Raw genomic sequence first — 25,053 nt, 5'->3', positions numbered from 1 at the left:
GAGTGGCTAACTGTAAGCCCCAGTTAGATCCAGAAATGATCACCTCTAGCACCTTACAAATCAAATTAGCTGATAGAGCCTGTGTGCTTCCCCCGTTCTCCTCCTCCCTGGATTACACTGAAGTGAAACGTGATGGGATCTGGCTCTCATCAGAGTTTAGGAAATTAGCCTACTGAATGCTAGGCTTGAACTCAAAAACTTCCAAATGTATCTGTGATGATTATATGTAAACCAGAAAGAAATTTCTGTGAAATAATAGTAACACTATTATTAGCTTTGCCATTGGTAAAGTGCATTCATTTCTCAGTGCTTACACTGAGCAACCACAGCCTCTAATAGACCACAAAATTGTCGACTGCTAGCTGAAAAGGAGCTTAAAATGCATACTGATTTGCAGTAATTTACTATTGGTCATTCTAGGAAAAAGCATGGAATTAGCTGAATACTTCTGTCGCTAATAAAGTTATACTGAAATGGGATTCCATGGGATTCTGCTATCGTTCAAATAATATTAAACATGCTCTTAATAACCTTGCACTGTTAATAGCCTTCTACTGTTAATCTCCGTATAATGTGAAACTACGAATTAAGAAGTCTTTTCATGTACAGGGGCAGAACTTTATTTAAAGACCTTGATGGTTCAAGAAGCAGACTGAAATAAATCCATATTGCAAACAATCAACTAATGGATACGGAGATAAAGAAGGACTTGTGAAGACAGAAGCAGTGCAATGTCAAATCTATTTTTTGCACAATTTCCTACAGAAAATATTCCCATTAAAAGCAGGAATGTAGCAATACACGAGTGGGTTGTGCAAACTAAAAAATGTAGATGGTAAAAATGATCAATGAGGCTGACAAAATAAAATTTCTTTATATTTGGTCAGATGGAAAATGAAGATTAAGGGACTCTGATTAATCCCATATTTAACTTTGGAAATCCACTGGTTTGGCAATACTGAATATCCTATTCAATTTTTATATCAATTTACAAGCCAAGACTTGCACTGATTTTATAAACACTGTTTGTGCTTATCTTGATTTAACTTTGATTAAATTAAAATCAGACCATGGTATTGAAGACTTTCATTCTAAATTTTTCTATAACTTTTTTTCTTTTATTCTTAAGTGCAACAGCCTGTTTTATTTTAATAGAGTAATTGAAGTTCACTGAAATAATAAAGCTTATTCAGCTAACATATCCAGTTGGTGTACCCCTGCCACATAGTCTGGACAGATCACAGCATTGGCAAAAACATTTTTCTGGCAGCAATCCTTTCAGAAAAAAAAGGCTTTCTTTTGTTATTTTTTAGGGGTCGGGACTGTTCAACAGAGAAAAAAAGCCTGGTTTTGAAATACAAGCATGATTTACAGGGCGAGGTGATTTAAAAATTATTTTAAATGATTTCATAATCAATAAGAAATAGAATTTCTTCCTGCAAACCGTGCTGCTCTTGTGTCTTTAGCCCATCCCAGCTACAACACTACTACCACTGTTTTCATAACAAAGTAGTGGAAGAGCATGTACTGTTCAATGCATTTATTTCAAGCCTGACACTATGCAGGCAGAGCTGCGGAAAGAGGAGAGTCACACCCTTCAGCCAAATACTGGCAACTCATTCTGTCTTACAGCGGGGCCCGCTCTCACTGCACAGCCCTGGAGGAGTATTTCTGCTAAATAAGAGGACCTGAGACCAACTCCTGCCGCTGAAACCAAGTGGCAGAGAGGTTTATGCCCACACTGCTCAGGTACAGCTCCTCAAGCAGGATGGGTGCCCGTGCCGTGAAGCACGTTGTCCTGTGATCTCTGTGATGCCCCGGAGGTCCAGGACATAATCACTACTGTTCATGTGGGAATTTCTTTTAGGGAAAGAAGAGCCAGCAGCGTCAATGATCAGAGGTCCAATGCTCAAGTTCAATTTATGGGCTTCTTTATTTAACTTGTCTATGGGCCCTTTCTGTCCCCAGTACAGTGTACACCCGCCACTCCTGTCTAGGCACGGTCTTAGAGAGCTTGTTCGCATCGGCAGGGGGCCTGGGACATGGCTTGGATTGTAGCTGTTTATGTCTGAGGATATATGAAGCATCTAGCAGCGAGCAGCCCAAAAAGCCACGGATCTCCCAGCCAGGAGGGGAAATACAGGAAGTGCATTCAGACAGGGAATGAGCCAAAGCTGAACAGTGAAAAAGGCCTGAATCTGCTTGGTTGCAACTGTTGGAAAATGTGTCATCAATATGGCAGAGAACTTCAAACGGGGGCATTTGGGTCCCTGTTTTTTCTTCATTTTTCTGGGTATCCATCTTAAAACACCTAGAGACTACTCAGCTGAATGCTAAGGACCAATAATTGCAGCAGAAGTGAACAGGAACTGTACTTTGACCTTATGAAGGCCTAAAATTGCTAAGTACTCTGAAAAATCCAGCTGGAAAGCATGTTACGTGGGGGAAACAGTATTAGAGGACCGTTTTTACTTTTTTTCTGTGTCTCCACTCACAACATGTAAGAGAAAGATAATAGTACCACCAGGGCGTCGGGAAGATAAATTCATTAATACTTGCAGAGAAATAGAGTACTACAAAGAGAGCACCATGGAAAAGCCCACGAGAAAATGAGTGATTCTCTATGCAGTGCAGCATTCAGATGGTGTGCAGTAAATAATGGATGGGGCACACATTGAGAGGTGAGTCTAAAAAGAAATATTGAACAGCTACCCACTCACTGAGCTCTGTTCATCCTTCCTGATCCTGCTATCTGCACCTCCCATGAAGTATGTAAAAGGAAAATAAATGCTGTCTGACTTTGGAGCAGCTGGGCAACCTTAATCTCACCTAATTTTAGCCTATAAAATAAGATGTCCAGTCTGTGCTTCCCCTGTAGTCAGTGAAAAGAGATAGGTAACTTAGGAAGCAATTCATCACACTACCTCTGACACCCGTGTTAGGATGGGGTGATCACCGTCTGGTGGTGTCTGTCTCTTTTCCTGGACACACACTGAGGGAGTGCAGAGAAACAATTTGGCTTAGTCCTCCAGCGTTGAGATGACTTCAGTGTTTAGATTAATCCCGCCCTAAATCTCAATCTGAACGGTACAGTGTGCCATCCCCAAACAAGTAAATCATTTTAACTGCCTTGTTTTCCTTCTAGTTTTCCGTGAATCATGATCTGTTTTGCACTGTGAAGTAAAGGTGCTGAAATTTGCATCAGGCTGTGACTGACAAGACGCTTCAAAGATGCCATTTGTGGGGCAGCTGGAGAGTGATGGAGTGATGCCTGATTAGATGTAGAACAGCTGCTTGTGGTGACGGGTATCGACTGAAGAAGGATCCCTCCCTTTCTCTATGTCACTGTATGTAGAAGGTTCCTTCACAGTACATGCGACTGTTTGAGAAAAGTACATGATTTAGAAAAAGGCTGTTTTGCATTAGGAAACAAGCATCCTTTCTTATCATGGGAAAATGATTTTAATCATTCATGTCACAAATCTGACCTTTGTATTATGCCAGGATGAGAAATCAGATATATTGCACAAACCTGTTAGCAAATAATGCAGAATTGGTGAAGAAATTTTATTTTGTGGTTGAATATGTATTTAATTTTAAATCCAAGATAAAGGGAAGAAATAAAAGCTCTAAGGAAACCAAGTTGGTTGCATTTAGATAGGGGGATAAAAAATGATTCTTCGGGGCATGAATTTTTTAAAATTAATTTATTGTCTTTTTGTTATTAAAATGGAGCTGTGAGCGCTTACCTCTGTATTACGAGGACCAGTCCCTTATGAACTTCTGAGGACTGGGCTTCTAGCTTTGAAATGACAATAACTAGCCTGGATTTAAATATTTTTTTGGATTTCATGAAACCATTTCTGAGCTCAAATCCATTTGTATTATATTTGCCATTTGTTCTTTTCTTTTTCCTGGATTGCTATTACAAGGCATCTTTTGTGAATGAAGATCATGTCCATACTTTTTGATGGTTAAATTTGAAGACTTACTTTGAAAGGACATTTCAGATTCTGTAGGAAAATACAGAATAAAGAGGTTAATTAACAGAATGCTCAACAATCAATCATCTTCAATTAAAATTTGGCTATAGTTAATGCAGTCACAAGTCTGTGTCAGTCTCCGTGCTCCAGGGACAAGTCAAATACATAATGCAAATCCAGTCTCCTTCTCTTCATAACATGAATATTCATTCTATAAAATTTTCATGGTAGGTGAAGTTCTGCATTTTATTTTCTAACAGCAATTCAAGATAGCAGTTTTACTCTGGTCCTTTCATTTGTTTTCTTCATTCACTAAACACTTAGGTTTCTTGTATCCCTGATCAGGCAAATACTTTGCCACCTGCTTACGCTAAGCTGCCCTACTGCATCCTATAATCAGTGCTGAAAACAAATCAATAAATAAAAGAGCTGACCAAAGGAGACACCATCAAAGATAACTCCTTGGTGCTCAAAGTTCGCTATGGCTTTAGAAGCCACCTTAATAAAAGGCAAAGTGGCTTCCAGCTGTCACCTCTGGTATCTCTAAGAGTAGAGGTGGAGCTGCCAAAGATGTAAATTCCCTACTTTTAGCTATTGCTAAGACACTGCTGGTTTTTACACTTCTGCAGTGACCTGCAGGAAATGATCATTTGTAGACTGGGTAGCCAGTACTGAATTTCAATGGACTGATTTTAAAAAGTTGCCACTTTTGGTTGTCAAAAAGCTTTACTGGAGGTTAGTGTTCAGCGATGTTAGAACTGACTACATGAATACGCCTCATTTGCTTCAGTGAAAAACTAGCTTAAATTAGTTTAAGTGGCTTTGCACTGCAGTGGATGAAGAATACTCACATGGTTTGTTCTGCCATGGAAGTGATATCTCACAGAGAGCTGATGCCAAGCAGCTAGAAAGTGAAAAAATCTTGAGTCCATGTGTTCTGCAGTGAACATTTCTCCATGTCCCAGTGGGCCCAACAACATCAGACAGTCTGCTGAAGAAACACTTTCTAAATGCTGGAATTTGTTTTATATCTTTCTGAAGGTCTGTGAGGTGTGTCCTACCCGTTCAATGTCCAAAACACGTAATGGCACTCTCTATATTCTCATCTATTCACAAGTTTGCAAAAATGAAGACAAAGGCTTCTGTACTATCCTTCCCTCAGCCATTATCTACCTGTATTTACATTACTTTGCTAATTTATTAAATTATTAAGTTGATCCCATACGCACAATGCAAACTTCAGCCTATAAACAGACAACTGCTTCTGGGTGTCACTGTGCTAGAGCCAGCAGGGCCCTGACTTACCACCATTGTAACACTGTCTGCAGAAGGACTTGTGTGAGTGCTCTTTAACTTCTGTCAAAGTCAGTCTGGATAGTGCAAAGCCCCAGCGTTACTTCTATGGTAACTTATGAGTAAAAGGCAGAAACAATGAGCTGAGGAAGGACCTCAGCTGCCTGAACAACTATCTGTGGCTGCAGAGCAGTTTAATGTGGAATGGTTGCAAGAAAATAAAGAGCTCTCAGATGTTGGTACCTGATGATACTAGTTAGGATTCAAGGCGTTTTCAATGTCTGATAGCGTCCAGGAAGGTTAATGGTCAGTCACCTCACTTGCCATCAATAAGCAAGTAACTTGATTGCTACTTGCAAACATGAGGCAAAGCCTGGAGCTATATGATGTTTGGGTTTTTTTTAAATGTACCTTTCTTAAATGTGTTTTTGGTCAGTTCATTTTTTATTGCAGCTTTTGAGAGTGTAACAATGAACTAAATGACTAACTATTCGACTTAGGGAGTACATTAGATTAGATAAATTTTAATAACACTACAGTTACTCATCAGTCCTATGTTACCTAATATTCTCTTTCTGAAAGGTTGTTTTGAAAATCAGATATTTTCATTTACTGGCAAGGTCTGGATTGAAGAGAAATGTTTTCTTATGCAGCTAACTGTAACTGAAATTCACGATGCAGCAGCTATAAATCAAAACTAAGTAAAGAATTTTGTTTAGTGTGTAGACATTTTTCTCATGCTTCAGGGCCTTAATACTGATTTCTTTTATGCTGACCTTTGCTCTTGTCAATTGGCTCTTCTGTCAGTATCTGCCAGTTTTCTGTAACCGTTCATGCCACATATACTGTCCTTTCTGCTATATTTTCCAGCTGTTCCACAGTGTGTTTCTTTCTCCTCCTCAACTCTCCTTCTCTGAAAGCCTTGAGGAAGCATCTGAATAAAACTCCAAGCTAAGAATAAGTTAACTGCACCTTTTTTTTGGTCTCCTGAAAAGACTCAGAATTTCTATCGTGTGTTCATTTAACTTGCTTCCTCTGCTTTTTTTGTCCCGTTTTTTGTTTTCCTCTGTTTCAAACCAGTCCATGTTAAGGTTTATTACTTTTTACTTAATGAGCTAAAATGTTGAGACAGATATGTTGAGGACTTCAAGAAATCTGCACTGAATTTTGTGCATAGGTGAATTATGTTTTTTCAGTGAAAACCAGGTGAAAGACAGCAGCCTTATTTAATTTGATAGGGATTTCTCCTGAAACAGTCAGAAAATGTTCCAGTTTTCGCCATCCTCCCAAACAGAACTATGTGAAGTACTTTTTTATTTTCCTGTTTTGAGCCAAAGTATGTTCTGAGTTGCCAAACAGGAGAATCAGCGTACAACTAATATTATTCCAAAGTAGATTGCTGAGTGACATTTTGAATTATATATTCCCACTATTGTGCCTAACCCCCTTCCAGTCTCTAATTGTGGGTCCCTTTTTGTGCATGTTAAGTAGTTTTTCATCCTGACTGAATTCTAATTTTATCTGAACCTTTGCAAGTATGTATGCTAATTATATAAAAAAAATCATTTTGCATTCATTTTGAAACTAGAACATGTTTTCAACAAAATGTTTCCATTTCATAAATGTGAAATTGCAACTACTCCTAGCTTTGTCACTCAAAAAGATTTTTTAATGTTATATTTTTAATATATTTATGAGATACACATTAAATTTATCACTTGTTTTCTGTAGTTTATAGTAGCCTTCTTGTTAATAAGACAAAAATAACCTAAAAAATAGATGTATATATTTCTAATACAAGTTACAGAATAAAATACAAGACAAAATGAATATAACTTTTTTATTCTAGAGTAATTTTAAGGAATCTTTTTGCAAAAATAGTCATAGTGCTCCTTTTATTAATTTATTGGAGCTATGAGATGTAATTCTATTTTAATTTTATATATTTAAAATGATCCCAGTCTACTTCTGATTACACACATCATAGTAGGTATTATTTTAAAATGAAAGGAGCTGCAAAGAAGATAGCTTTCTAATTATTTCTTACCTAGCACTGAAAAGGAAGGACAATGAAATACAAATGATCATTTGAAGATTTAAGTGCTTAGTTATTAAATGATTGAAAGTGTAAAGGAGATGATAACTAATTTTAAAGTCAATTTGAAATGTAATTCCCCATTATGCCATCAGCGATCCAGGCATACTATGATTTACCAATGAAAAATTCAGCCTCACATTAGGAAAGAGAAGACCTATGTCATTAGTCGCTACACCTCATTTGCATTGGTTTTCAACAGAGATAACTTGATGCAAGTTGGATGGAGTGCATTGTTTTGAACAATTCATAAGTTGTTTAACTTTATTACAGAGGTATAACAATAAAAAAAAAGCTGTTGATGAATGCATTATCTTTCAATCTGAGTTAAGAAATTTAGGTCTTGCTATTGCTACAGTTCTTTTGTAACTAAACTTCACCTAAAATTCTCTTGTAATGAGAATTCACAGTATTCATCATAGAAAACATAAATACTGCAATGTCTTCCCAGTGAAATGGGACAATGTGCTGCAATTCACCATTTCATGAAATCAAACAACTATCAATCAATCAGGACGATTGGAAAAATAAGGGTCTGGAACAATATTCTAATAGGGATAAGTTGGATTAATAACCTAAACTGTTTTGAAGAAGAATGCCAATGTAAAATGGGTGATAGTGTTACCTGAGAATCGTGATGAGGTTTTTGTGATGGTAGAGGATCCTGACAAGAAGACCCAGGCAGGTTCTCCACTCCCATGTTTATACTGCCAGTTTTTACAGTGAGGAAAATTAACTCAAACACATGTACTCAAGTAGACTATATGTTATAAAAGTTTCTAAGCCACAGAACAAACAGTGTTAAGCACAACAATGACTAATAGATGAGAATCTGAACAGTGTTCAGAGAGTAAAATAGTAATTAAAACCTATTTAAACGTTTTCCTTGTGAAGTAATGGTACCTTTGAGCAATATATTATTGATTTAATATACTTTTGGCCAGCCTTATTCAGGGCCAAAAGGACAAGCCTAACTCCTAACTTGGCTACTCCTGTCATGAAATTCTGATCTATCAATGCTAAAGAAGTACTCTCCTGGCACCAGATATGCTAGACAGAAGAATTACCAATATAATTAGGAACTCAATATTGATCTGAGAGTAGTTTAACAATTGTTAATTGTATAAGCTAATTGCTGACAATTAGCATAAAGCCAGCACACATGCATAAAAGTCAGCCTGAATCCCATTTCGTTTTTTCTGAGTAGTTCAACAGTTATGATCATGGGCCCATAACTGATGTAAATCACATCTCCTTCACTGAGTGATATAATAAAGGGAAGGTATAGTATTTATTATTGTGGAACAATGTCATAAATATTCCAAGACTTAGAATATTTAGAATTCTAGTAATTTTTGGAAAATTTTACAAGTTCTCTAATTGTTACATTGGAAAGCATAGGGCTTATAAAAAGCAACTTGAATACAGAGTCATCTTTTAAAAAGTGTTCAAAAGAACTTTTAACCACAGGCAGAACAGATTTCTTTGAACACAAAGTCACTAATCAGTCATTCTGTTGGGGTGGTGATCTAAGACTGCTCTGTTCACAAAAGTGGTGATTTTGTCCTGACAATGCATTCACGTCTTCTCCTCCGATCCAGCTGAAACACAACCTTTTATTTTTGGTAAGCTCAGTATTTAGTGAGATCAGCAAACTGATCCATGTCACTTTGTGTGCCAGCGTGGCAGGGGCAGCAGGCACATGTGGCCAAAGGTGAGGAGGAAGAACTTGCTCCATCAGTCGCCATGACTTTTCAAACTGGCTTAAACTGGTTATGATACTGTGCCTTTGATGTGGTAACAGCCACTTTCTCTAATCGTGTGAGGAGTTTCAAACTTGAGTTTTGATGTATCAGTGAGCCCTTCTCCTGAAGGTAATGGGATCTCTGCCAGAAGAGTCTTTTATTCATCTTCATAGACTGCCAATTCATGGACTGAACTGAAATAAATTAATTGATTGAAACCTACCTGGTAGTTTTAAGAAGGTTTGGGGTTTTTTTTGTCTGCCTGTGTTCTAAGGAATGCTGCCCCTGATTTCTCTGAAGCAACACCTGGTAAGGACCCCTAGCTAAAAGTTTCCCCCTCTCCTAAATGTGAAGAGAAGAAATATGTGATGTTCCTATCCAGGGAACTTGGGGAGGAGCACTCAATCTTCATAATGAAGAAGGGAGAAACCACCTGAAACATGTTAAATATGTCAGCTCTGAGGTGGCCACTCTCTAGTCAACAGAGTAACCACGGATGGCCTACAGAAACCGTTTTCTCGTAGCAGTGGTCATTTCCCTAGTGTTTCCCAGTCAAAACATATTGTGTAATGGAAACAAGGCTTGTTGTACTTCACGTTGTATCAGCTGACTCCTTGGGAAGAAGATACTAACGTATCTTCCGCTATGTCTCCGATGCACGGCTTCACATTGCTATGGTTACACTGAGAGCAGAGTACCAGACCCACATTCTGGCTTGGGTATGGCTGCACCAACTGCAATAGCAGTAGCTGTGTTTACACAGTATCGCTTGGAAAAAGTATGTGATATCAGCCGAAAATGCAAAATAGCAGCAAATAAAAGAATTAAACAAAATTAAAATTGACATTTTCTAGAGGCTCTCATCTAGTTCATCTTCCCTGGCAATTTAATCCATCCTGTTCATATATTATCTTTCCCAGTAAGAAGTGTTACCCGAGTTGCCAATTTACTCTTAATTCTAGACTGTACAAATCCATTCTGACTTGTCTAAGGTTGCACTTAGAACTGAACTGTATACCTATTGCCCTTAGGCCAAGATAATTCAAACTGGTTTATCTGCACCAGTATAAGTACGTCCTACATACAAGCTCCACTCTCTAGCAAAAGCAGAGAGCGGAGCTTGCACACTAACTGTGCAATGTGACTTAGGACCTCTACACAATCACGTGATGTCCATTTGATCCTGTTCTTGCCATTAGAAAATTTAGAGGGATGACAAGTGAATTCTAGCATTTAAAGAGGCTGTCACCTGTAGCTGTTTGGTCATCCACCCCTCCTTTTTCCCCTGACCAAGGTTACAACCGCCTCAGGAGAATGGCAACAGAGAACATGTGAATGATCCTCAGCCGGTTTACAGCAGAGTCAGTGAGCTCAGCATAAATTTTTGATACAGGTGGACTTAAAATAAGCTGTCAGGTTTTGGACTGACATGGTAACGTGTGGACTCGCATTTGATCCACCTAACTCCCGGCTGGGAGCTGGTTTTCTGGCTGAGCAGTTGTTGCACAGGTCACGACACTGCTTATAATGGACTTTGTTTTGCAAACAGCAGCACACTCTGATAATGTTTTAATCTCCTGGATCCTCAGTATCCTCTCAGGAGAGCACCCCACTGTTTTCGCTCATTACCTCCTTTAATCTTTCTTAGGTAAAACTGGCTTGGTTAACAAAACTTGCCAATACATGGCTATGGATGATAGTAATTTCAGACACCACAGACAGACCTGGAAGACGATGCGTGTCCACAAGATAAGGTCTTAAACTGGGGAGCAAGAGTGACCAACATTGGGCAAGATAGAGCATTTCCCAGATGCAGTTCTCCATTCCCACCTTTACTGCGAGGTGACTAAGTTATGAATGAAGTTGCTAATGGCCATGAATTAAAGATCTGCATACCAGCGCTGGTTTATTTTGACAGGCCTAAAACTTTGGGGTTATGGCTGCTTCCCGAAAAGCCTAGCCCATCTTGCAGTGGAGTGAGTAAACTCAAAAGAGGGGAGAAAGCTAGACCAAAATAGATGACTGTGAGCAGGAAACATTACAGCCACGCCAGCATAAGCCATTCTTGCTCCTGAGTCAGAGTTCTGTGTGAGCATGAGTCAAATCCCTTAATTGTGGCAGCACAACCACGGAAGATTTCTAGCTATAGCACCTTATTGGGGCTCCTAAGCAAAGCCTAAAGTAGGAAAAAAATATGTATTTAAAAATTAAACAGCTGGTAGAACTGAACCTTTTCAAACAGGAGTAAAACCAGGTTAACATCTAGAAAAACTGTTACCTTACAGGTATGCTTTAGTGAGGAAAACTATCTGAGGACTTTTGTTTAAAAACAGTCACCTTCCTGTATGTAACCTTTTTTACTTTCCCATACTTCGTACTGCTGGAAAATTCCTCAAGTTCTTTAAAAAAAAAAGCATCAAAATGTGCCTGGATACTGACTTGTCACTCAGTGATTGTAGTCATTTCAGACATACGCACACAGAGAGAATTGCATATGTAAAATCTACTCAAGCTAGCATGATGAGCAGAAAACCAAAAAAAGAATGGTGTGAAAAAAGAAGGGATGGAAGAAATGTAGTGATTTTAGTAGGCATGCACTGACTGTGTATTTTCTGTAAAATATGAAGGGATAACTTTTTCTGGTGACTGTGGGTCACCTAAACTTGAATGAGTTTTTCATATTCTTGTGATTCTGTTTTCCATATGCAAAACTGACAGTTCTTAAAATATATGTAAATAAGTGTTATTTACAAAGACAGTCCGCTCATAGACGTAATGAATCCAAATAGATTTAGCCTTAGCTCAGTTGAGTGTTATTTTCCAAGCTCCTCTCTTCGCATGCAAGAGTCTTGCATTTAGAACAGGCTGCCTGAGGTCATAGACAGGATTTAACGAGTGCAAGCCTGCTTAAGGAGGCCGATTTGAACTGAGTGGATACAGAGCCTTATTTATGACACAAACATAATCTGAATGAAATTGGTTTATGTCTTGTTCGTGTTTAAGAGTACTGTGCTACCCTTATGCAATATTTGCATTGGAAAATAAGAGATTTGCATGGGAGTGAATCACTAAAATTATTCACAAGGCATTACAGGATTTTACAGTGGATCTTTCATAAGGGAATCAGGATGGATACTGTGGCACTGACTTCCAAATAAAATTTGGATGCTATGTGTGAAATTTTGTTAATTTCTTTTCGTAAAAAGACTGTCTCACCATCATTTTGAATTTAAAATATAAAATCTTTTACCTTTTAAATAACACCTTTTGCTCCAGAACACTTGCTACCTGTCTATCTGCATCATGGTGTTAGTGCAGGCATTGAACATGGAGAAACGATTTAGGCAGAATGAGAAAGCAGCATTTGGAGCACATAAGGTCATCTCTTGAATAGGAGGATTTTCTGCTAGCAGCTGCCACTGCTGAATCTGACCAGTGACTGGAAGGCATCATGCCAGAAGCTAGGACTTAAAAAGATCTTCAGGGTGGGGAGAACAAAATTGAAATGGAGAGGAGCTGATCAGCTTTTTTTCTACTTTTAAAGATAGGTCAGGGAGGTGAGTGAGGCAATGATTGATGGGGTTGGCACTTCTCAGTTTGTCTACGGGGGAAAGCTGCACTGAGGTAAATTTAATTAGCTTTGAAGCCAGTCTAGTTACTGTAGTGCATGTCCATGTTATGTACCTTCTTGGAATAGGAGGAGGTTTTTCATTTTCAACCTGTCGGTAATATATTCAAGATAAATGGGAAAAATCATTCTTACTCTGTCATAGAAGTGTACACATGAAAGTTTGCTCTGGTGCAAAGTTAGGACCAAATCCATGCCAGGAAAGATTTGTCAGAATAGCCTTCCCAGCAAGCCCTCTTAAGACAGGGAGAGCCTGTATGAGCAAGAAAAGTGCTTTACCTATGTAACATACACCAGTCCAAAAGTGCAAAATAAGCTGTACCACTTCTGTGCCATGGCAAGTGGGTTTCCCCTCGGGCTTTTACCAGTATAAAAAGGATGCAAGACAAAGCACCTCACTGGCCATTTGTACAGCTGCCAAGGGTATTTGTTACGCCAACCTCTATGTCTGCTTAAATTCACATCTACCTTATTTTATACTATGCCATTCTCAAGACTAGTGCTGCATAAAGCCACCATCAGCCACACTAATGCAATGTTGTGTCTATACCACAGCTACTAATCATGTTCTAATGCAATAGTGAACACATAGAAGAACATAGGTAACACATGGTTTTGCAGAGATACCCTAATGGAGATGACTCTATTGATTTGGACTTTTCTTTGCTGCTAAAAAGATTAACTAATTTATTTTTTTTAACCTCAGAGAAACCAACATGCGTCAGCTCTCCTGTGCTAAAAACATAGTCAAGATAAGGTGCTTTAATTTTGTACTGAGGTGAATTTTCCAAGGTCAGTCCCAGGCAAGAGGGCAGGGCTGACCTTGCTGAACTAACCTTGTGGTAAAACTAAAGTATCCAGCACTTGGCTGTGTTTCCAGTTTGGTATATCTGACATATATTAGTGATTTTTATACAAAAATATTGTATCTTTTTTTTAGCAGCAAAGACCTAGTCTTTATAATCTCCTTTTGTGTTACTCAGAAGCAATTCTGTAGTCCACCCTCCACACAGCACAAAGCTTATCAGAGAGACCTAAATTCTACATACAACAGAAATTTGCTGTGGACATCTGTATCTACAAGTCCTCTGAAACAGGGAGCAGTCTGTCCAGAGTGTTTCATTATCTTCGGTGATGCAATTTGCATTTGGAATAATCATGTCTACGCAGTGCTCTGGAATCGCTATGTCTACACAGCTGTTACAACACTACTGCTTTGCATTCTTGGAAGATTCCACGGCTTATTGCTTTGCCCCTCTGGTTTTTTCCATGCTGCTCATTGTGAAAGATCCCACCAGAAGGCAGTGGAGCATTTCCTACGATTTCTCTCGTTTCATCACAACGTTCGAAGTGAGCTCCATTTTCAAAGGATTGTTGGGCATCAGGCAAGAAGCACTGAAGACCACTGGGAGGTTCCTGGTGCTATTTGTATATCTTCAGGGACAGGGACATGTGCACAGCTGAAGCTGAGCAGAGACAACTGACTAAACTAATGCATGAAAAGGTGATGCTCAGTAGTGATGCAGAACAGGGACAGCCAGTAATTTCAACAGGGTTTGGGAATATTAACTTTCAAGAGCCTTAAATGGAGAAATTGCCCCCCGACTGTAAGAATGGAACAAGTCATAAGAATTTCTCTTGGCACAGTGAAATATACTCATCCATTTTCATCTGAAGGCTCGCCGTTCTCATTTGGTAACCATTTCTGCAGAGAGAAATCCACAGGAAAAATGGTCAGGATTATTGTGAAGGAGTTATGTGCAACAACTAAAAAACTGTCTGGCTTATATGAGCCGGCAACGCACAGGCATTTATTGATGAGTTTAAGTATTTGAAGGTAGCTAATTGTGTTTAGGTCATTAATGTGACCAATAAGGCTATTCTCACTTCATATGATACCTAACAGAAGGCAGCATTTTTCTATGATGTAGCAAAGACAGATGATCACCATGGGAGACTTACTAATATTAGAATGATGTGATGGGTATGTCTGAGAAATCTACGTTCTTATAAATGCTGGGCTATTTAATGCTATTTTTTTTCTTTAAGGGCAAATATAGAAAACAATAGTGCTATGATTATTCTTGTCTGTTCGAAAGACATAGCATACCCATACACCCATGGTTCCCCTGTTTATAAAGCCTTTCACTGGATGCTTAACTAAAGAAAGACTCATTTATACCCAACCAAGTGGGGTGATTTTAGATTGTGCATTAACAATACTCAAAAACTGCATGCTTGATTGGCAATACCTGCCTCATGTGAGAATTATTTCCTCTGTCTTATGCACATTCTTTCACAGCAAAGTAAACAGAGAAACACTGAGACATTTTGAGTAGCAAAAAAGGTAGTGATGGTGCACTCCTCCGTCTGATCAGGAAGACAACAGTCAGGGATGCCCTACAATTCAAATGTGAAATGAGTGCAGATTTGTGAACAAAATGGATGCCCTCTTAGGGCAGGAGTAGGGAAATTCATATACATGAAGGGTTTTAATATATCATACACAGGGATTTTATTGAATTCTGCAAAGCTTTTTATATAATCAAGCAATGTTACGAAAATCATTTCAGCAGATGTAAGTTAGTTAGGGCAAGAGAGCAGGGGAAAATATTCTGTGGAACTGTAGAAATACAGTATCCCTTTGGGCAGATGAATGAGTTTACGGGGTCTCACACTATGCACATTTTATTTGTTGCTTTGCAATGTGCAATGTGGAAGGACAAACTTGTACCTGCAAACTGCTGTTAAAAGGTGCTACCTCAGTAGATATGTTGTTAGAGGAAGGCTGACGGAATCAGAAAGCGGGGTTTTGTCTTTGAAAAAAGCGTATTTAGACTTACCTGTCTCCTACAAAAGCTGTTTCTGAAGGGTCATGACCATTTTCCTCTACTCTCTCTCCTCTTACTCATGCTAAATCTAACTTTCTTTCCATTTCTCCATCTTTTTATCACTCTGTTGTGTTGTGTACACAAAATCAGTAAACATGCCATCCTTTGATTTCCCTTCTTTCTTGCGTAGATTGGACAGGTGTTCATCCAGTGCAGGCACCTGCGGCCATGGTTGCTGCAATGTGGCATGGGTGGGAAAGATAAAAAGGAACAGGTAGTCATTGTCCAAGAAATAGCCTCTGTGCCAAGAATAATAAAATATTGCTCTTTCCTTAATTGCGCAATATCCATTCCAAAATAGAGTACTACCTTTGCTGAAGATTTCTTTTCTAATACCCGTAGGTCAGTATAAAGTCATCTGTTAAATAAACAGAATTCTGCAGTCACCAAAGATAAAAAATACTGAGAGTCTCTGTAGTTATTAAAATATTTGTGCAGTCAGAGTAGGGTGACTTATTTTGTAACAACTCAGTCCAAAGCTGAAGGCATAATGAAAATAAGCCAGCAAATTTATTCTATCATTTTTTTTTATCCTGTACCTGCTGTTACAATAAACTTGTCTTCCACTTATTAGGCCACACAGGGTTGCCCCATTGGATATGTATGACTCCGAGGTAAATGGTAGAATGGGAGAGAAAGGTAACAATGGTGAAGGGCTGTTCAGCAAACTTCATCTGAGAGTTGTTTTACATTCACAAGAAGTGGGACTGAGGCTCGTACATTGAGGCACTTTAGTGTTCAACTCCAAAGTTAAGTAAGTGCTTTGCTTCTGCTGTGGGTTCTTCAGAAAAGAAAATTCAGTGTCAACTGTCATTAACCAATAGTGAAGTTAGACACTAGCTATTCAAGGAAGATGACATTAGTATGGAGGCCATATCTGTTACAGAGTCAGAGATGGATGGGAATCTTGCTATCCATCAGGACACATAAATTCAAGAACTGCTGTGAATTTGTGGTGAAGTCTACCCACAGTCAGCTCAGCTAGGAATATGTCATTTGGGTCAAGGAACCAAAAGTGATCAGATGATACCATGATGCACATAATACCTCTTGAATGCTCCTAACTATGAAAGGTAGGAGCACTCCAGCTAATCCTGGAGGCCATATAGATGTGCAAAAGTCTTCTTGAAGACTGTGTGTAAAATGGTGATGCATATGTATTTTGTAACCTTTGACAAAGCTTCTATTATGGTAGAAAAGCTGTATATTAGATATGAAGGAATGTGTCTTTATAAGATGTGGCCATGCATTAATTCTTAAATGTATTAGTTCTTACCATCCTCATTGGAAGAGGCAGTATGATCATAACCAGATAAGCACATGAAGGCTCCAGTGTAAGTATAGCCAATACTGAGAGAATCAGGAGTCAGTAGCTAGCTGTATAAAAAAAAGAATGCTGTACTTTATAAATGCATCAACAAATTCAATTACTTTTGAGATCTACACCATTCAGATAGGTGGGTAGCCCTTGGCATAATGCTTTATGCTTCAAAAGATATCAGAGGTATTCAAGCATTTGGCATAGCTGCATGACTTGTAACAAATGATACACGTCTTAAGACGCGTTGCTTGCTTCAAGTCCTTGGTTGTTAGAGACACATTCACAAGAAGAACCTCTGATGCTGTGCATGGTTAAGCCTTTGGGGCATTCATTTAAAGGCCTGCATGCCATGATTTCCTGTCTATGGTGACAGGTAGTGAGAAAGTTTTGGCTTGTCCACAGGTTTTGTTGGCATAGCCCGCATAAAAAGAGGGAAACTGGTCAATATTGCAAATGCCTTAAATAAATTATTTTATTTGAAATGTTTTTCAATCCCTAGAGCAGACAAGCAAATATCATCAATAGGAAAGGTATTTTATAACACTTGAATTTCACTTAAACAATGTTTGCAATGTATTGTTATTTCTAGAGGTCTCCTACTTGATGATCCAGGAAGAGTACTCTTTGTTCAAATTACAGGCTTAATAGCTGCACTGATGATTATCAAAAGTATTTCAGTAAGGCCAAGAATGAATTTAAAAACCTGTGTTGCAAAAAAACAGTTTCTTTTGAGGATTTCCTGTCTCTCTCACTAGAGCAGAATTCTCAAATGCAAAAGAAGTTCTTCACCCACTAGCAAAAGTCTTTTTGAAGCAATCTGTGTACCCACCTAGCTATTTGCACCAAGTCAGCATGTTGAAATCTTTTGCCAAATTGATGATTGGTAGGTTAAGATGAGTTTTTTGAAATCAGCTTCAACACATCCCTTCAGATAGCTCTCTTACAGATCGTCCATGCCATTATGGTTTTACTGTAGAAGGAAACATTCATTTTAAACTTTAAGTTTTGAACACATTTTAAATCCTTAAAAACTTACAGATTAACATTTTCAAGTGTAGTAAAAACAAAAAAATAATATTTAGGTAAAGCAAATAAAAAGAGATTAAATGAATTTAATTAATAGCTACCTGAATTAGAGAATGCTGTCTTGATTTATTTAGTCTGATTCATTCAACATACAGCAACCTTAAATATCTACTTATAATCATTACTTCAATGTAAAGCTGTTTAGTTAAGAACTTTAAGTTCTTTCATCAAATTTAACTAAAAATAATAAAAAAACCCTCATAGAATCACAGTCTAGCTTGCAATTTTGGTAAAGAAAAAGAAGGGTTTTAAATAATTTTTGTATCTTGAAGATTCAGAGGCTCAGCTGCTTCTTTTCCTCATGATTATATAACCAACTATTATTTTTCAGTTAGGAAAGAAAAATGCAGTATGGATGGCCAGATGTAGAAGTCTGCAGTGCAAAGAACTGGATCAGGACTAATCACCCTAGGCTCCTTTTATTGTCTGTGGGAAAAAAAAAAAGGAAACAAAAAAAGAGAGAAAAAGCACTTTAAGGCATGATTCATACCATCCTAATGTAGGCATCTAAAATAGGTCAGACTCATTGAGCCTTAAAATGTCTGTTTTTCTCTATGGACAGAGGCATGGTCACCCTAGGGAATCACTAGCTTAGATGTGGATATCTATGTTATCAAGTAAGGTGAGATGATTTCCACCCCATGTAACTTTTGTGACCAAGAACAAATATCTATACAGAAAGAAACATTGCCTCTATAAAAAGGCTTCTAATACAATATGTGCTAAAGCTCTTGTTCCATGTTCCCTACAATGCCCTAGATCCTCTAAAACTTAAAGATTGAAATTTCTATCACAAAGGAAAACATGTTATAATACTGCATTATCCTTCATTCTGACCTGTGAAAGTGATTGCTCACTAAACTTAAAACTAACACTTGCCAAGAACTACATAGCAGTGTTCTAATTAAAGATGTGCACGCAGAATTCAGTGCTGATTAGTATGTGTATTATAATTAGTGCATACAGCAGTACATCAGTATATTAGTGTATATATACATATATGTGTATATACATATACTAATAGAATGCTTAAAAGACAATTATAGATAATGATTGTAGTTAAGAAAAACTGAAATCCAACAGACAGTCATATAAATTAATAAATTTAATACATTAATAAATGCAGTATATTGGTACAGAAACTAAATATATCTATGAAAATGTAGGGATAAAGACAATAAGAACATGTCTTTTTTTTACTCTGAGTTCTGTAGGACTATTCAGGACAATAGAAATCCTAGTGATGACATAGTTCCATTGCTAGCTGTGGAAAAGAAAAAGCATTCATTGAATATTTCTGTTTTGCATTTAGAAAGGAAAATAGGGTCTGCATTGCCAAATTATCATCTATTCTGGCATTCTCCTAAGTGGACGGTAAAGAGCATCTATTAATTTTTTTTTAATTGGCAGGACCAGATAACTTGATTTAAAGCTTTTAAAAGGAATCTTGTACTGCTGCTCATTGGCAAAAAGCTTTGGCATACTGGAGAAGTCCAACAGGCCTGGAAAAATCTAATGCCGTGTTGCTATTTCAACAGCGTAAACAGGATGACCAGGGTAACTATAGATGAGTTAACTTGACCTTGGTTCCGTGTGAAAGAATGGAACAGCTGATATGGGACCCTGTCCATAAGGAAATAAAAAATGGTAACATAATTACTGCCAGTCAACATGACTTTATGCAAAACAGGTTAAGTTAAACAAACTGCATCGTACTTTTATGAGATAAGAATTTTGATTATTTGATTTGTTTAATAAAGGTAACTATGTTGACAAAACAATGTCTTTCAGTCTTCTGTTAAGCACTGATACCACATGACACCCTGATTAAAATATTAGCACCAGAACAAAACCAAGAAAACATATATTAAATGAGACTAATCTGTATAACCCAGAAATTCAATCTGTAATAGTTAACTAAAACTTACCAAGTGTTGCCAGTGTGGTGCTACAGAGATCCTTTCATGTCTGAGACACTGTTATTCAATGCTTTTACCTATGGCATGAGAAAAAAAACATAAACTAAATTCTAGTAATACCTCTAAATTATGCAAATGACAAAAGAAGGAGAGAAATTATGAGGACAGATTACAAGCAGGAAGTGATTTAGACAACTTTCTAGCTAAGCAGAAACAATATGGGTATTAATATTGCCAATTAAAGGCTATCTATTTTGGGAGGAGGACATATAGATTACACTTGCAGGACTGAGGAGTGTAATGGCTCTAAAAAAAATGGGAAGGCAATGGTTGATGGTCAATTTTTTAGTGTAAAACAGCATGAAGTTGACTAATGTGATCCACAGTTTTACTCTGGAAGGGGTCAGAGATGGTCTTCTAATGGGTATGGTGGTCAGACCAAATTAAGCTCTCCATAGAGAAAGGCAGAAGCAATGAAAGCTACCACCCTACAAACACACATTACCCTGTTTTGGACTATATGAACAGAGCAATTTCTCTAGGATATATTGCAAACACAGTGGATGGAGAAATGGTTAGCAGGGGTTAAGTACATCTGCATAAATAAGGCACAGAAGAACAGCAGGGAGTTTTTCCTTGCCATGTTCGGGAAACAAGACTTTGGCTACATTATTTGTAAATAAGATTGCACAACTTTGCTAGCCCTTGTGGTGTCTTTGTTTTTGTTTTGGGTTTTTTGATTTTAGTAAGCAGAAAGCAGGTCCCAGAGTGAATCAAGAAGCTCGAGACAGTGCTGAAATTTTTGCGATATTTAGTGGGAAACCCGTCCTGACCAGTGTCCTGCTTATGTTCCTGTCTCCTCGTCCCCAGAGATTTGCTGTGTAAGAGGTGGAATGCTCCCCTGGTCCCCTCTGGGGCAGACATCATTGGCATGGGAGGACAGAGCTGTCTGTCCACCCCCCACCCCACCCCCAATTCCCCCCTCTTCCTCCGGTCTGCCTTCTTCAGGAGCATCAGAGAAAGACACTAATTTTCCACTCCTTTTCCCCTTCCTGGAATGCTTTAAAAGCGAAAGATGATAAAGAATCTCTGTAGGTCTCACCCCACTCTTGTAGTTTGGAAAGGAGAAAGCATATACAAAAGCAGTTTGATGCTGACTTGAGAAGCTATACCAGATTGCATGCAGCCAGCCCCAGGACCCTGGTCTCTTAGTCTTCCCCAGTCTCCAGGGCTAGGGTTTCAGATGGAAACCAGGGAGCAAGAAAAGGGGCCACTCAGTGTTTAGGTTTCATTTCTGTATGGAGCCAAACCTGAAGTTTGAAGAAACTGCTTGGGATTTGCTAACCTGGTAGGGTTAGGTAGGCTGCTGTAGGGAAGCAGAGATGAATCTGAAGAGAAATAAGTGGGGAGATGCATATCTGTTGGTATTACTCAGTGCCTGTGGGTAAGACAGTAGTAATGGCTGATGCTGTGATGGGGAATCAGACTGGTGCATCAGGTCATGTTGTGAGGCAGCAGCCCTCATGCTGCCCTGCAACATGGGCATATACCCCACACACCTAAGGGTGCAAAGTATCTTTGGTGACTCACTACCTTACGGTCCTGCAGCCTTTCCTCTCTGATCTGACACATAATCCTATATCTGATCAGTAAAACCAGGGGTTTGTCAATCAGCTGCATCTAGTACATCAGCTCATGGAGCAGAAGAGCCTGCAGCAAAACTGGGTGAGATGTGGGCCAAATGGAGAAAAGTGTCAGGCAGGAGCAAGAGTACAAATCTCATGGTTAATGCATGAGATCTGGCAGGCTGGGAAGGGAGAGGCAAATGTGGGGCAGGACTGATATCGGGGCTGGGAGACTGCAGGAGTCAAAAAATCACCTAATCTAATAATCACTGAAATTCGTATGGAATGTGAAGATCAATATAGATGAAAAGGGATAAAATGGATAGGTTATAAATAAAGGACTGATGAATAACATCCCTGCCCCTCAGCATCTTCACCACCACACTAAGGACACTGTGGACTTCTGTTTTTAATCCCTCTTCTAAATAGCCTGTAATTCTGCCCTTTCTAAAACAATGACCCAACAGCTGGTGTCTTCCTTCTTTCTCTACCATCATCAACAGACTGTCTGTGAGGAGGGAGAGGGAAAAAATGAAATGTCTCCATTTTGCTCCCCCCCGGCTTCCCTTGCTGGCTAAGCGTCTGTCCCACAGTTGTCACACAGTACTCGGAGAGCAATGAGCAACTTTAAAGTACAAATGTCTTCCAGTTTTCTAATTTTCAGCAAAATCATCAGGGTTTTGCCCCATAATGCCTAAAATGTTTCCTGAAGTTTTCTGATAAATTCCAAAGTGGTCACATTGTATCCAGAAAGGCAAGCAATCAAATGCGTATATTCATCTGGGCCATCTAAAAGAGAGGGGGCAAGTGTAAGCTAGTTCTCTGGAGTACCTTTACAGCAAACGGAGAGGGACAGTTATTTTCTAATGGAAACATGTCATACCTTTTTTAGGCCACTGTTTTGTGATCATTAATACCAGAGCTGCACACAAATGAACATAAGAGATACTAAACATATCTTGAACACTTCTTTTAAAATAAGAAGTTGAATGTTTTTGTTAAGTGAGCAGAGCACACAACATTGAGTTCATGCTGGCATTAGGGTTTTATGCTGCCTACAGAAGCTCTAAAGATGCCCTAACTGGCATGAAGGTGAGTGCTGAGAGTGGATGGTATCTGACCGGGCATAAACTTCCTGGTACAAAGTTAATGTCTTAATTCTTTGTAAAAAATTTGAATTAGTAGCTGCAGTTGTACAAATCAACACCTGCATCATATTACCCCCTCCAATATTAACAGGAACATAAACCCAGATTCACTACATTGTGAATATACTCACTGTTAGACTTCAGATCTACCTCAAGAAAGGATGAATAACTCTCCCTTCATCACTTTGGAGGAGCTCTAGAGGCTAAAATGCATTAGTCATCCAACTCTTAGATAGCTATGCTTAGCTGAGATGAACACCACTTCACCAAGTATGCAGGGAGATTCAATGCAGCTGAGTTTACAGCATCTCTTCACTTATCCCATCAGTTATGGATGTAACTTAATGGCCACTTGAGGCCTGTATAGGAAGACTTAAATATTGTAATCTAGTTCAATCACAAGTTGTTTGTGCTGCAGAGGACATCAGATCACTGAACTCTCTACAGTTTGCTTTAAAATCCATGCTTCTGTAACAAATTCAACTCGAATTGTGAATATCTATTCTTAAGTGACTCGTTAAGCCTGAGAAAAAGTACAAAATTTATCCAAGTAAACCAATAAAATACAATGTACTTGTTGAGAGAAAATAGGTCTTGTGGATTGTGATGGTTTTCTACAGATACAACATCACTTCTGGAAATGCAGAGTACAGCTGCTGCATTTACATAAAATACCCCTGGTCTATACAGCACTAAAAAAAATTATAATGAGGGACAGAGATTAATTTACTGAAACTAATGACCTTGAGAAAAAATATTGTCGATTCTGTGGGGTTGTTTTCAAAAAGAAGGGAGCCTCATCAATTGTTGTGTGTTCCTGAGTCTTGCTGAAACAATTCAGAGAGAATGTTTGTAAGATTTTAAGATTTTTTAAATTATTGAAATCCAACTGGAGGCAAGATATCTGTTTAAAGTAATATGTTAATTTGATGTGTGTGTGCAGCGTGGCTACAAAGTTGAACCTGCACATGGAAAAAACAAATCAAAATTAATTATAGACAGCCTTCGAAAGTGAGAAACGGAACAACCTACTTTCTTTTCCCCAACTGAAAGTAAAAAAACAACTAAAATCAACAAGTCATTAAATTGGGTTGTAAAATTATTTCAGTATTATCAGTCTAAAGGATTGGTAATGTAAGGATGTCTGAGTGTGAATGTTTTGGGGAGTGTGATTTTTAACTTGTTGGTATTTCTTTAAATATAGCCAACACAGGAGGGTGGCAGACAACTGTTGTTTTTAAACTTGATTATCCTGCAAAAATATCTAGATCACTTACCCACAGGCATTTTTCAGCAAATGTTCAATTAACAACTTGACAGCCAACCATTGACTTTAAAACTATCTGATCTTTCCACAATCAATAAATCGCATCTGCGTAATTTATACCGCTGCAATGCAGTTACATGTTTAGCACATTTGTTGTGCTTAGGCATTTCTAAACAAAGCAAAGAAGGTAATTTTGTCACAAAGAGGGACACCTTCTCAGAAAATCGTTGCAGAGAAAACTGTTGGGTAGATACATCGGCTGGGAAAGGTAAACCAAAGGCCAAACGACAGTGCAGCCCAGGGATCTCTCACCAGGTCCAAGTCAGTTAGGACAGAAGAATTTTCTGTTAGCAAACCAACTCAGAATGCTTTGTACCAGAAATGAAAGGCCCTTTCAGCTCACTGGAGGGTGTAAGAAAAAGATAGCCCAAGAAGGCTTCATCTCTGAGGCTTCTTCCAGGTCCTTATACAACTCTAGCTGAAGAAACAGTTTGCTTTGGTTTGGTCACCATGAGGTAAGGGACTGAATCTTAGCTCACTGATCCACTTCCATGGCAGCTGCTTTCAAGAGATGACAGCCAACGCTTGCAACATCTGAGTTTGGAGTTATTCACCTTGAAAAAATCTGCTTCCGTAGCCTCGAAAGATTTTACAAGTCAGCAAAAAGTCTCTCAAAAGAGAAGCATGTAGGAATGAAGTGAGGCACCCAGAAACATTCCCTTACTGTATGATTAAATGCAACAGATGAAATTAAAAACATGTTCATTTGCCATGATTACCTCATTCTCTCCTGTTACGAATGCTGTTCCTTTGCTTAATCAGCAGTTTAACTGAAAGCACATTCTTCACTTGTATTTGATTTTGTGGTCTGCCACTACAGTAATGAAAATGTAATGTTCACATGAATATTTTATTAACATTAAGTGACCATTTTGTTTTGTGTCCATGAGCACTCAGCAGAACATGCATGAATCTTTCTTTTTTCTTTTTGTGGAAATTACTTGACAGTAATTTTTTTAGCAAGTTATTATTATTATTTAGACATATAAATT

The sequence above is a fragment of the Gymnogyps californianus genome, chromosome 1, assembly GCF_018139145.2.
Source record: "Gymnogyps californianus isolate 813 chromosome 1, ASM1813914v2, whole genome shotgun sequence".
Lineage (NCBI taxonomy): Eukaryota > Metazoa > Chordata > Aves > Accipitriformes > Cathartidae > Gymnogyps > Gymnogyps californianus.
The sequence above is the reverse complement of the archived record's forward strand: the minus strand, read 5'-3'. Positions refer to the sequence as shown.